Source organism: Sardina pilchardus, chromosome 6 (assembly GCF_963854185.1).
Source record: "Sardina pilchardus chromosome 6, fSarPil1.1, whole genome shotgun sequence".
NCBI lineage: Eukaryota > Metazoa > Chordata > Actinopteri > Clupeiformes > Clupeidae > Sardina > Sardina pilchardus.
In genome coordinates, this window is record NC_084999.1 from 196,168 (window position 1) to 210,270 (window position 14,103).

Sequence of the window (14,103 nt, forward strand, 5' to 3'; positions counted from 1 at the left end):
GAGAACATGCACAACATTCGTGCATTTGTAAACCCAAATGTGAACAAATGCAACAGAAGTTGTGCATCTGTGAAATATAACATTTTATAGATCGCTGTGATTATTGAGCATTTTCTTGCACGACTACAAGTCAATTGATACATGTGCTCGAATCTCCTTCTACGAGTTTCAGCTGACGGATACTTTTGCACCATTTACACCACCTAGCGAGGCGCAATTTGTATCGTGATTCGTGCACCTCGAGCGAATCGATTGACAAGTAAACAAGGTGGCCAGATCTGGATCCTGGATCGCGCCCAGGCATCCCTGCTTATAAGTAAGAAGAGAGTTTGTAAGTAGAAGAAAGTTTGCTTGTTTGTTTACATTATCATGACAGGTAGCCTATGTTTAGCTTAACTCATTGGCTGCCAGCCATTTTCAGTGCAGAGCGCTCCATACAGCCAGACGTTTTACAGCATTTAGACTGTTTTTCATAGATCCACCGAACAGTGAGTTCTATGACTATGTAAACACACAAGCTACCAAATGAAAGAGTAGACTCTTATTTCACCAGGAAAAACAGTCTGTTTCTATCGTTTACTAGTGGTGGACGATACTGTACAATTTTTTTTATTATGTAGCCTATTGAAGTGCACAAAATTATTAGCACTTGGCTGGGGCACCTGGCGCAACTGGCTGGGGCACCTGCATCACACACCGGCTACCCGGGTTCGATTCCCGCCCCGTGGTCCTTTCTGGATCCCACCCCAGTTCTCTCTCCCTCTCGCTTCCTGTCATACTCTCTACTGTCCTGTCCAATTAAGGCGAGACACTGCAGGTGAAAACACGATTTTCGTGACCTCCGGTCAATTTCGAGATTTTGTGCTAGTTTGCTACCTTAGCATGTATTCTACCACCCTACTACAACAACAAAGTCCGATTTGCACATTTAGGTGTTGATTTCGTGACATTTTGTGTACTCGCGCCTATATGTTTCTCCTAATTTCACCAAAAGTTCCCATTCTTAAGTATCATGTCCTACCCGTGATCCGAAGCATATCGTGTGTGACACCAGAGAATGTCTAATAAGGGGAGAACGATCACTCGCTGAATACTTCCGCATGGTACTGCAACTAGAGGGAGATCGCGAGCAAGTGGAGAATGAATGGAGTTTCTCCTAAAATCCACTTTTCTCTGAATATAATTTTTTTGTGTAGAAATCGGAATATTGCATGTGAAAGGGGGGTCAAGGAAAATACACACAGCTGAGTATTAGATTTTTTAAGTCCCTTGATTGCTCTAAAAAGCCTTTCAAACATGTCAATAACGTCATTCATTAGCAGGGTGCTAGTGTGTTATGGGCAACAACGACCAAGCCTGTGAGAAACCAAAGGGCCATAAGTAATTGTTCATTCAACTTTCGACCTATAACCCATTTTTAAGCTTGCAGAAACTAAAATCTAATCTTCGATTTTTACATGACAATCAGGTGAAACAGACCAATTTAGCTGTCTAGCCCCATAGACCCCCATTGTTTGATCACTTACTCTTTATCGTCCCTAGTGGAACTGCAACAGGAACTGCAGGTACAATGCAGGTACAATGGAGTTAATGGCGAGTGGACCGGCTCTCCATAAATGGGCTCTGGTGACACCGTTGGAAAGCCCTGTTCCTCGTGCATGACGCTATCCATCCAAATATGGGCATTTCCTTTGTATTATCAACCAATCGCGAAAGTTCAGGGGCGAGTCTATGCTTTAGAACGGTATCTCAATGGCTGTGTTTCTATGGTTTCAAGACTGTTTACTCGAAACGAGTTTCCTCCGGTTTCCTCTCCCACTCCAAGCTCAAAAACTCCACTTCTGTATCACCTACATACACCAAACTTTTCAGTTTTATTCATAAGTATATTTTGAAGACTTCTCCAGAGGGGTTTGTTGATTTATTATTCTAAGCCTGATTTATATGACATTTTATTCTTAAAAATGAGACAAAAATCAAGTTTTTATGGGTATTGGCAGTATTTTCGGGTTTACTGGGAAACAAAATGAAATATCCATAAAACCCTCTGAACATGTCTTTGGATTTACTACATATACAACATGAAAAAATAATTTTGGACCTGGCTTTCTCTAATGTTGATTTTTTGAGGTTTGAAATGCAAATTAGCGCTTAATGAGATAACGCCTAATTAGCATATTCAAACATTCAATTACAGAAAACTTCCAATAAATTTTTTTCACACATGTATGTGAGTAATCAGCTGGCAAAAGTTTCATGATGATATCTGTAAGTTAATTGTTTTACCCTATTCACCTGTAGTGTCTCGCCATAAAGGCATAAAAAGCCCCCCAAAAATAAAAAAACACATGATAAGGAAAATGACTAGGAAACTAGAGGAAGAGAGGTAGCTTATAGCAAAAGTAGGCTGATAATACTCTACTCATATCGAGTTGCAGCTGTGTGAATTAGAAGTTGCACGTAGTTGCAAGCCGTCACAGAGCATTCAACATGTTTAATCGCAGTCGTAAGGTTTTAGAACATCGCGGCTCGTCTCGTCGGAAATCTTTGGTCTGAATCCTACTTCTTTAATATGCTTCACTTTCGTAGTTCGTCATTTTCTTTATCATGTGTTTTAAGTGTTTGTCGTGTTGCCACAGTATCAAATGGTATTTTTACATGTATCACAAATTGCAGCAGTATCACTTTGTGCAGTAAAATAGCTCCACACAGCGCTTCTCTTCCTCTCAGCTATGTCTCTCATTGTTGTCAACACATTCAATGTGTTACGTTAGTGAGCCACATGACGGCACGACAACGAATCACAGCAGAGCAGCAGGAGGCTGGGGCTGGAAGAGCTATGAGAGCAAGGCGTTCGTTCAAGATGTGAAAACCATAGACGGTAAACAGCGTTTGCTCAGGATTATAGGCGAGTCGGAGACACAAGCAAAGAATAGTGAACGTAGAGGAGACATAGCGATACTTTTACAATTGTATTGATCCGATCCAATACCAGCTTTGGCATCGATAGTATCGATTATTTCTATAGATCCGCCCACCCCTATCGTTTACCGTTCTTTAGTAATCGTCAGTAGAACATGGGTTAGTTTTGTTAGAAACACCTGTTTTTGACGAAAAAATGGAGAAAACGATCTTTTTGTGAAAACATTTTAACATTAGCGTTTCAGTAGTATGTCAACCACGATAACACTGTTATCTTGTCAGTCTCGTCAAGGTTGATAGGGACTCTGATGGTCACTATAGACTCTGAACAGGATGGTAGACTTAGCAAGCTAGCACTAGCAAAGTTGTTGTTAGTCTATATAGCAATATCCAATGTAAATGGATCATACCGTTCACGTGTTTTCCATCCTTGATGTAAGAAGTAAGCATATTTATTCACTGCATCGCGTGCAAACTAGATCCACTGTGGTCGATCTTCAGTGTGTTAGCTTGTTGTATGTCTCTACATGTGCCCTTTGCAGGCAGATATTAATCATCCAAATGGCACTGCTGCCATCTAGCAGTTCGGATCTCTAGTACAGTCTGTTTACAAGTCTGAAACTCTGCCAGATCACTCAAGCCCACCCATGAGCCCTCCCCATTGAAAATGCAATTGCAGTCAACGTATTTGTCTAAATTGACGTTTAAAGACGTCAATGGCAGTTAATGAGTTAATTTACCTGCTTGCTTGCTAAATCCTCTCTAGTGCCAGATCAAGCTAGCTATCGCTAAATAAATGCAGGATATAGCCTAGCCTACCTACACAGAAATAACACCGTCCGTCCGAGGACATAATCTGACAATCCTTCAGCAATTTTCTCACGGCTGACTATCTTGCATAAAATCAAAACTATCTGATAGGGCTAGACAGGTTTGTTCTTTGCTGTGCAGACCTTACGTAGGGCCTAAATAATAAGGTCGTAAATCTTACACCGCAACAAATATTTTCTCACTTTGTGTAAAGAAAATCTATCAATCGGGAACACGGCTACTTACTTTTGAGCAGGGATGCCTGGGCGCGATCCAGGATCCAGATCCGGCTGCCTTTTCTTTTCGATTCACTCAACTGCACACATATACAAATCCTTTTTACACCTCGCTAGGTGGTATAAATGGTGCAAAAGTATCCGTCCGGAAAACTACAGCTGAAACTCATAGAAGGAGCACTTGTATCAATTGACTTTAAAGGCTGGCATTGCACGATTTTGGTCTGTTTTGACAGTCGGCGACTAAATTTCCAAAATCGGGCGGAAATCTTGGGAGTTGTACTAGAATCTCGGCGCGCTCCCGTCATCTAAATCGTTTAGTGTAAGGTGCCAATCTTAGCGGTTTTAAGTCCGTCGGAGGCAGTCTTTTTCTAGTTTTGCCGTTATGACAATATCAAACATGTTTGATATTATCGGAAGTCTTTTCAGTCGTGGCTCATGCAAATAGTGACGTGAACATTAAAAACCAATAGTAACCTCGCGCGAACATGAAACAGGAAGGGGCAAAAATAGGCGACAGCTGTAGCCTATATGATTATTTGTTATTTCATTTCTTGTAATTTATTAGTCGGCTGTTCTACGTGACAGAACAACTCTATATCTGTTAGTGATGTCACACATCAAACAATGCTGCAGAAACGTGAAAAAATTACTTTGATATGAGTAGGCTATCATGTGAGTTCCTGTTGATGATGACGTGTAGCCTAGTGCACGATGGAAATAATTTGAAGGAATCTAGCAGCAGTCTTGTAAATAGTGACCCACAGTCTTTGCAAAATCCTAATCTGAGACTGGCCTGTGACTAGACTGTGACTAAAAACTCAATGAATTGTCTTTAGATGTGAGAGGGTCTGAGACTGTAGTCTTTCAAAAATCTTTTCCAAATCTTTGCAAAGTCTGTCAATGTAAGGTAGGCTTTAGTCGTGCAAGAAAATGCTCAATTATCACAGCGATCTGTAGAATTTTATGAATGAGAAAATATTTCACAGATGCTCAACTTCTGTTGCATTAGTTCACATTTGGGTTCACATGCGAATGTGTTTTGCCCCAATCGTTGCAGTGTAAATGGGACAAAAGTCTCGAAGGCATGAGGCCAGGACGTTGAGATACACAGGTTAGGAGTCGTGTGTCTGTAAAACGGATGTGTGTACCTGTAAAACGAATTTGTGCACCCATAGCCCTATTTTGTGATAACAAAGTATGAAAAAAATGTTTGACTGCGAAATCTGCAGTTAAATACTTTTGGTATCCGCCGTTCATTCCGACATATCCCGACTCCGACATTGACGTCCAATTGTCGTAGTGGAGGCATGCGTCTTTATGGAAAAAGGTCCCACCACTCCGACATTTTCTGTTTTCATGTCGCAGTGGCGGTATTTAACTTTTTTTTTTTCAAACAACGTGCCATTCCGACATGAGGTCATTTAAAGGCTATTAATGTCATAACTATTAGGCTATATCATTAGGCTCACTAGGCATGGCTGTAGGCAGCTATGAGGCCACTGAGATCTGGACCTCATCAGTTTTGAGAACTGGAAATACACGTGTTTGCTAAATGTCGGTATATTGTTGTGCATGTTGCGTGCGCGTCTCGGGGAGGTGAAAGCAGTTGTGTATAGACATTGCAAGTTTTCATGATGACCATCGGTACAGCTGTAGCTGATTGTGAAAGCCGATTTAAAATACATACGATTAGAGCGAACGTTTGCCATGGGTAGTGGACAAAAAAACACTAAAATAAAACAATTGCCTAAATAACTGTAGTGCGTAATGGACACGTAACCAACGTCGCAGTTCAACCTTCAACGCTGTCAACTAATGTCAACCAATGTCAACGTTGATTCAACGTGTGCGTGCTAGCTGGGATGTTGCCTTTTACTTAGTGAATAAACGAACGTCTGAATGAAGATATTTCTGTAGCTATTTAGGTCTAATTTACTTGAAAACAGATTAAAGACGGATTGATTAATAGATTAACCAGGAAGCTTTGAATGGTAAACGTCAATAGCTGAACGTCATGATATGTCAACAAGACACTTTCAAATCATGAAAACGTGAGCCTCGATGAGCATAATTAGTTGTCGGACGTAGACACTAGCTGCGTTTCCATTACAAATATGCGCAAAAAATTTTGTCGATATTGTCTTAATGACGAATATCACAATTTTCGCAATTGCGGTGTTTCCATTACATTCGGCTAACTAAATTAAAATCTCGTGTATTCTCGCGTGCTGTAAGTCATTAGACATGGTGGTTATCAACATTACCCAGATTTACACTAAATGCATTCAAATTGCCACCACGGCACGCTGATTATCAGTCATTAGGCTATAAGCCATCAGAGGAGGAGGCCTACGTTTTGGTGGGGCAGAAACATCAAATTAAAAATGACATATTTCACAGGAGTTTGTTGTAGTAGGCCTATGCTTAAATCATGTCACAGCCATGTCAGTGGAATATTTCGTAGATCAGCCCAGTTGATTAGTTTCTAAAACTAGAATCTAGAATCTAGAATTCTAGATTTCTTTCAGCACCGTTCTCATCACGTTAAACCAGCAAGGCATAGCAACGTTGTTGCTATGGGTAAACAAAACTAGTTGAGCGGTTGCGTAGATTCAACATTTTAGAATGACACGAGCCACTTTTAATGAAAAAAAAAAATAAAAATTTACATTATTCTCCCGGTGCCACTTCCTGTCGACAGTCTTCTTCGTCGGTTTCGTTCCTCCTAACATCCGGTTGTTGGATCACGTGACTCATCAGATGCGAAAAAAGTGTTTCCATTGCAGTTTTGCGAAAAATACAAATTTCGATACGCTCGAAATACCACCTCACCCGAACGCAAAAACTTTTTATCGAAACATGTGAGTTTTTTCAAAATGTGTGTGTTTCCATTAAGCACATTTCTTTTCGCAACTCTTAATTTGCGCAATTTGATGGTCAATGGAAACGCAGCTACTGTGTTCGAAATTGCGTGCTAAATACTAGTCACATACTGATACTGATGAGTAGTGAAATGTATGCAGTGTGTGGAAAATGCGAGTCTAACCCTGCGTTCACACTGTCTACGTCCGTCAACGGATCTCATTCACTTTACATGCACGGACTCGAAATGCATTGTGGGTCCGTCCGTTCCTTCAGCTCCGTTACCTCCGTCAAGAAAGTTGAAAAATGTTCAACTTTTCAGGCAGCGACGGATCCGTCACTCAATCAGATCGCGTGTATGCAGACACAACCTCCAAGATCCGTCGACGGACGTGGACAGTGTGTACGCGGGGTAACAGTACGATTTCACCAGTACGCAGAAGTTTTCCGGATGTTGTACTAATGGCGGACAAATCGCCAGTATACAACAAGGGGGCAGGCATATTCCCGGAAGTAGAAACACGAAATGAGCTGGTGATCAACGCTCTGCTAACTCCCATGGACGGCCATAGATTGCAGATTTATTTTGCGATCCCATAACTTCATGTAACATGTGTCCTGTGTCGCCCTTTATAGCTTCTGTGAATTCTATATAGAGTATCGAAGGCAAAACTAATTCACTTCTTCCTCGTATATAACGTTGGTTTCTCGTAAAGAAGTATAGTTAGCATGTCGGTTGGAGGGAAGCTAACGTTCGAGGGGAGATTTCCCGTATTGTTTGGATAAGAAGCTGAGTGAGCCTACACGAAAACCATGACGGAAAGTCATTCGCAAGATCAGTGAAAATATGTGTAGCCTACGGTAGCCTACTGTTTGATAGGGTAAAGCATTACCTAAAGGCAAGTAAACACAATAATAATATTAAAAACAAACGTTAACAATTTCAGAGGTTTTCGATCTATCAGACGAGTTACAGCAATGTGCAGGATGGCTAACGTAACGAAGTGAGTACGAGTCTGCGCAGTAGGACGGAAAGTAAACGGAATTTTGTTTCAGCCCCCTTCCATTGAGAACAACGGAGTCTGTTTGTCCATTTCTTTTAGGTCTATGGTATAAAACCATAGGTCACTACTCAGATACTGCATCCCATAATCCACAGTGGCTATTTCCAAATTCCAGCTCCAATGTTTTACAATGGCGGACAGCGAACCTACAAGCGGTACAAGCCAGGCGAACGGAGAATACACATGTGAGTGTTAGTTGGGTGTTTTGGTATGGGAATGTTCGTGGCTTCTGTCATTCTGGAAGTCTTACTACTTTATTGCTGTATTTATGTAGCTATGTGTCAGAGAATACATAACCCAACCTCACGAAAGAACGCAGCTAACAGCTAAAAAATAGCTAACTGTTGCTCAATGGGAATGGCAGAAACCCCATTCATATTAACGAGAGCAGTATTTCTTAGTTACCGTTGTAGTTATCGTTCTTGGTGTGAACGGCCCTTATCTCATTAGTATTCTGTCAGTTAGAACTGGTTAAAGTCTATTCATACGTTTAGGAAAGAAGTCATGTCCAAAACTGCAATGTGCAATAATCGTACAACGGACGGAGTAGCTGAGTTGCTTTGGTAGCCTACTGAGAAATGAACGCAAGGGTCTGGTTCATATAATGGGTTTGCCGTTTTCCCCAGTCTTTCTGCTCTTTGATAACTGTTGATGTCATAGCCGATTTTGGGTTTAACAATCGAAAATAAAGGGGGTAGAATATTTGTATCAAAATGAAGATAACAATTTAGATGAGTCTTCATTCATGGGTTTCATCATTCCACATAGCCGTTTTCCACCGACAGAGAACCAATTCTATTTCCTTTCGCGAACCAACATTTAAAGCGTTCGTCGCGGTTTCACCAATCAAAGTCCGGTTCGGAACGTGGCACCTTGGTTCGGAAGTTGAATCAAAAAATAAAACCGTTTCCTGCGAACCGGAGTGGGTGTGTCATTGCGTCTTTCAGATGGAAGAAGGCTAAAGGCATGCGTTTTCCGTCCATATCAACTGCAGACGTCGACTAGCATTTTAAACAGCTAGTTTCTGACGTTTTTATGGGACAATTGGTCATATCACTCTCCCGTTTATGCATCTCATTAACTTTTGCTTTTGCATGCAACACCCACTGTTGATGACACACCCTTGGTTCGGTTCAGAACTGGTGTAAATGCGGATTGGTTCCCTAGATAGCACCACGGTTCAAAGACTTTCGAAAGGCACCAGTTCAAAACCAGGTTCGCTTTCGGTGAAAAACGGCCTATAGATGTATGAAATGAAGCACCTGTATCAATACAGACTGCATGATGCTTGTTTAATACACCTGTGGAAAGAGACCTGATGAAACCCATGAATACAGCACTAGAAGTGTGTAATGGTAAAGGATGTAACATCGATCTGTAGGACTTGCAGTAATACTGAATAATGTTGAAGTAGCCCTTGGCTATCTGGATTTTGTTAGAGGAGCTCTCTGAGGACAAAAAGTTGGAGACCCCTGCACATACTGTGCAGAAATGTGGAGGCGGGCATGTCCATGACCATCCATGATTCATGATGACCAAAACTCAAAGACGTTCTGCTTTAGGAACTGATGAAGACACTGAGGTGTTGATTCGCTGGCGAGGGGAGCATGAGTCCTCTTTTACCGGGCGGCGGCATGCAGCCAAAAAAGGTTTTCAGTGAGTGAATCATTTAATTTCGCTGAATAATTTTGGGAGGTGTTGTGTGTGCTTGTGTGTCGTGGTGGTGGTGGTGGTGGTGGGTGAGGTGTCAGGTCCTTGGTTGATGGGTGGTGGAGGAGTATTATGTCTGTACAGATGTAAAACAGATCCATCTTTGCCGTACAGAGAGTTTGTTAAAGAGACCCTATGCAACTTTTTCATAGTCATAACATCGCTTAGAAATCATTGTTTTGCTTGACTGACCAGTTTTATCGAAAACAGTCACATTTCCTCCCGCCCCTGGTGTCCCTATCCGCTATTACAACCTTGCAACTTTCTGATAAACGATCGTTTGCTGTTTACATCTGGAAGTCAGAAACGCGTAAGGAACAAGAAGAACCATGCTTGCAATTTATATATTTATATATAGCCTATATATGTAGAAATATACACGCTAAAGCTGTCGGGGAAGCTCTGCAGAGAAATATGCAAGCATAAAACGAGTGAAAACGAAAAACGAAACCGAAATCAGAGATGAAATCGCCAATCCTGCATTGTTCCTCTTTAAGTGTCCCGGCCTCACCGGCAAAATCGATCCGGTGAAAATTAAAAGGAAATGGGAGAACCTGACACAGAAATGTAAGGTAACATTGTGGCACATACCATTGACATTTTTTAGAATATGTATTGGTAAGGTGTGTTTTTGTAGTGCTCGCTGTTGTTCTGTAGGCCTTGAAGGACCCCAAGACTGGGGTCAGCACTGAGGGAGGAGAGACCACTGCTGCATCCTGGAGGTGGTTCACACTGATGGATGAGGCCCTAGGACAGAGGCCTTCCATAACTCCTCCTGTCCTAGTGGACTCATCAGGCCAGGATGTGGTCTCTACTGCCTCAGCCTCAACTCCAGCCCCAACCCCTGCCACAAAGAGGAGGGCAGGTGGTGGTGATGTGTTAGCTGTTTTCCAGGGGATGCGGGCAGCAATGGAGGAGAGGGAAAATGTCCACATAGAGCGAGAAGAAAGGAGAGAGAGAGAGAATTGAACGTGGGGAGAAGCGACAGATGGAGCTGATGGAAAGAGAGGATAGAAGACAGATAGAATGGAGAGAAAGAGAAGACCGAAGAGAGAAGGCAGAACAAGAAAGGGAGGAAAGGTATTATAGACAGATGAAGGAGTTGGAGGAAAGGCGGGAGAGGGAGAGCAGGGCCTGGGAACACAAGCTATTAGATGTGTTGAAGGTGCTTCTTGGAAGCCAAAAGTAATATTAGTTTTTGTGTAATGAGGTTTTTTTTTTTCATGTTTTCATCCCAACAAGATCAACTATGTATACTGTAATGTGCAGTACGAAGACAATAAATGTCTGAAAAGTTTGACTGGATGCATTTATTCCTGAAAGTAATCACCTGGTATATGGTTATGGCTATTTGGCAGACACCTTTCTCCAAAGCAACTTACAAATACAACACATAGGATTGGTTCAATTGATTGCTTGTAGTTTAATAACAACTACAGAAGCAGGATAACTTGCACGTGATGGTTTGATAGTGGTTGATTGGGGACTGATCCCCGCATTGATGAGTAGTGTAGACCAAAGTGGGTGCCAGGGCACCCTGGGGTGCTGCGGAATAGTGCAAGGCTCGATAATGTATTGACATTAAAAATACAATTAAAAAAAAAAAAAAAAATTGCCATAATATACATTTCTAACAATCATGGAGGTACAGACATTTTATGCACTTCAGTTTCTGTTCATATTCTGAATTGTTCAAAAATGAGTTGATGAATACAACACAAATGACGTAGCCTTTTAAACCTCACCTTCTCAAGAATCATTTATGGCATATCCAACATATCACAATGGTTTATTATTAACTGTGCAAAGTCTGAGTTAAAATGTTCTGGGATATTTCAACTCATGGAACGTCGGCCAATCAGAAACAAATAAATAGTTCCATCGAACTACAGATGTGCTACCAGATCTGGTGTGCTACTTACATAGTGCGAAGCGAATGCAGAAGTGCCGTTCACCCTGTTACGAGTTGATGAACCACTGAACTGATTTTGGAAACATTATTTTAAAAGGTACAAATGAAAAACACTAGTGTTGCTTTAAACTATTAACTCATTGGCTGCCAGCCATTTTCAGTGCAGAGCGCTCCATACTGCCAGACGTTTTACAGAATTTTGACTGTTATTTCAGGATCCACCGAACGGTGAGCTTTATGACTATGTAAACACTGAAGGTACTAAATGAAAGAGTAGACTCTCTTCTTTCACCAGGAAAACGGTTTGTTTCTATCGTTTTTCGTTCTTTAGTAATCGTCAGTAGAACATGGGTTAGTTTGGCTAAAAACACCTGTTTCTGACCAAAAAATGGAGAAAACGATCTTTTTGTGAAAACCAACTTTTTAACGTTAGCGTTTCAGTAGTAGGTCAACCACGATTGCACTGTTATCTCATCAGTCTCGTCAAGGTTCCTAGGGACTCTGATGGTCGCTATAGACTCTGAACAGGACGGTAGACTTAGCAAGCTAGCACTAGCAAAGTTGTTGTTAGTCTATACAGCAATATTCAATGTAAATGGATCATACCGTTCACATGTTTTCCATCCTTGATGTAAGAAGGAAGCATATTTATTCCCTGCACCACGTGCAAACTAGATCCACTGTGGTCGATCTTCAGTGCGTTAGCTTGTTGTATGTCCACATGTGCACTCTACAGGCAGATACTCTGCAGGCATATAATCATCCAAATGGCACTGCTGTCATCTAGCGGATCGGATCGCTAGTACAGTCTGTTTACAAGCCTGAAACTCTGCCAGATCGTTCCCAAGCTCACCCATGAGCCCTCCCCATTGAAAAATGCAATTGACTAAATTGTCTAAAGACGTCAATGGCAGTGAACGTATGTGTCTAAATTGATGTTTAAAGACGTCAATGGCAGTTAATGAGTTAAATTCTCCTTTTAGAGGAGCTTTCTTTTTTCGCTCACTTTTTTCCGTTCGATACTAAAATCAAAACAAGTTCAAATAGCCCCTTTCAAAATAAAACTACCTCCCACTGCATACAAATACATGGCGTATTTCACAAACCAAAAATTCAACAAGACATCTCTTAAAATAAACAACTGTTGTGGGTTGATTCACAGGGGTTTGAAGGTGTTTCATACCACAAACACTAGATTCAAAGTCAGGCCCTCAATAGTCATGGTCCCTTTAATGCCGGATGGATGTGGCGCACAATATCAGCCACCAGATGGTTCCTGAAGTTGTCCCCGGGTTGGTTGACATGCACCGCTCCATCTGCACCAAGGTCATCGTGCAGGAACTCCGCAGCTGGCTCCACCCAATCCTCATTGAGGTAGGACAGATTGTGCAGGAAGGCACAACAGGACATGACCACTGGGGCAAAGGTGATCTTCACCTGTAGACAAGACAGCTGTTATTTATGGTAACAGGTATGTACATATAGTTAATGTGCTGGAAAAAATCTGTAGGCAATCAGCCCATATCCCTGTTCTTTCAGTCCGTAGGTATAAGAATCACAGCATTTTTTACATTGTAAACCAGATTTGCGTACACCAACAAATGCAGGTATAAGAAAACAAAACTCTTTCATTCATCAGTTACTGTTGGCTGCCGTTTTGTGATTTGGTCTACCTTGCACCAAATGCTATCATTGTCATACCTACCAACAGCACTGAGCAACGTAAAACAGGGCTACGGGTTGATTCACTCTAGGTGACCCCTTCAAATAACCATAGGTTATGACTTTTTTTTTTACCTCAAGTGCCTTCAGGAAGATGGATCTCCATCGAGTTTTCATCATTCCATAGGCCCTCTCCACCACACATCTCCCTGTTGACAGGTGCCGGTTGAACCGTGCCTGCGCAGCATGTACTGACCCAGGCAGACCGGTGAACATTCAAGAAGATGCCTCTGTGGTCACATATGGCCTGGAATTGCATGGAGTGGAACAACTTCCTGTAATAATCCCATTTGTAGGGACCAGGAGGCTTCACTCTGATGTGGGTGCAGTCAATGCTGCCAGCCACTCTGTTCATGGCAGGAGTTCCACAAAGGCGAGCAAAGCCCACACCAACTTCCTCCAGATTTTCAGCTGAGGGGAACCGCACAGCTCTGTTGATGACCTGTAGTATTCCCATGGCAATTCGGTGCACAACATCATGCACAGTGGTCCTGGGAACATCAAAGGCCTCAGCTACAACTCTGTAGGAGGTGGCACTGGCGAGCCAGTACAGAAACATAGACACCTCCAGTGCTCTCCCCCAGCCTTCAACCTCCACGGTCAACCTCAAGGGTGTCCACAAGGGCATTGACTGTTAGCCTTGAGAGACGGAAATCCTTCTTCAGATCCCCTTCTCCGGAGAAGACACGAACAATAGCCGTGTTACCATTCAATTGGCAGTATGGTCCCCTGAGGTTGTTCTGAAAGAAAGAGCACTTGTTTTTCTTGGTGTTATGTTCAGACATTTCAATATATTAAATTGCAAGTTATTTTATGTGTTGTGTTATTTGTACTTAAGGTATCTGTCATACAGTGCTGTTAC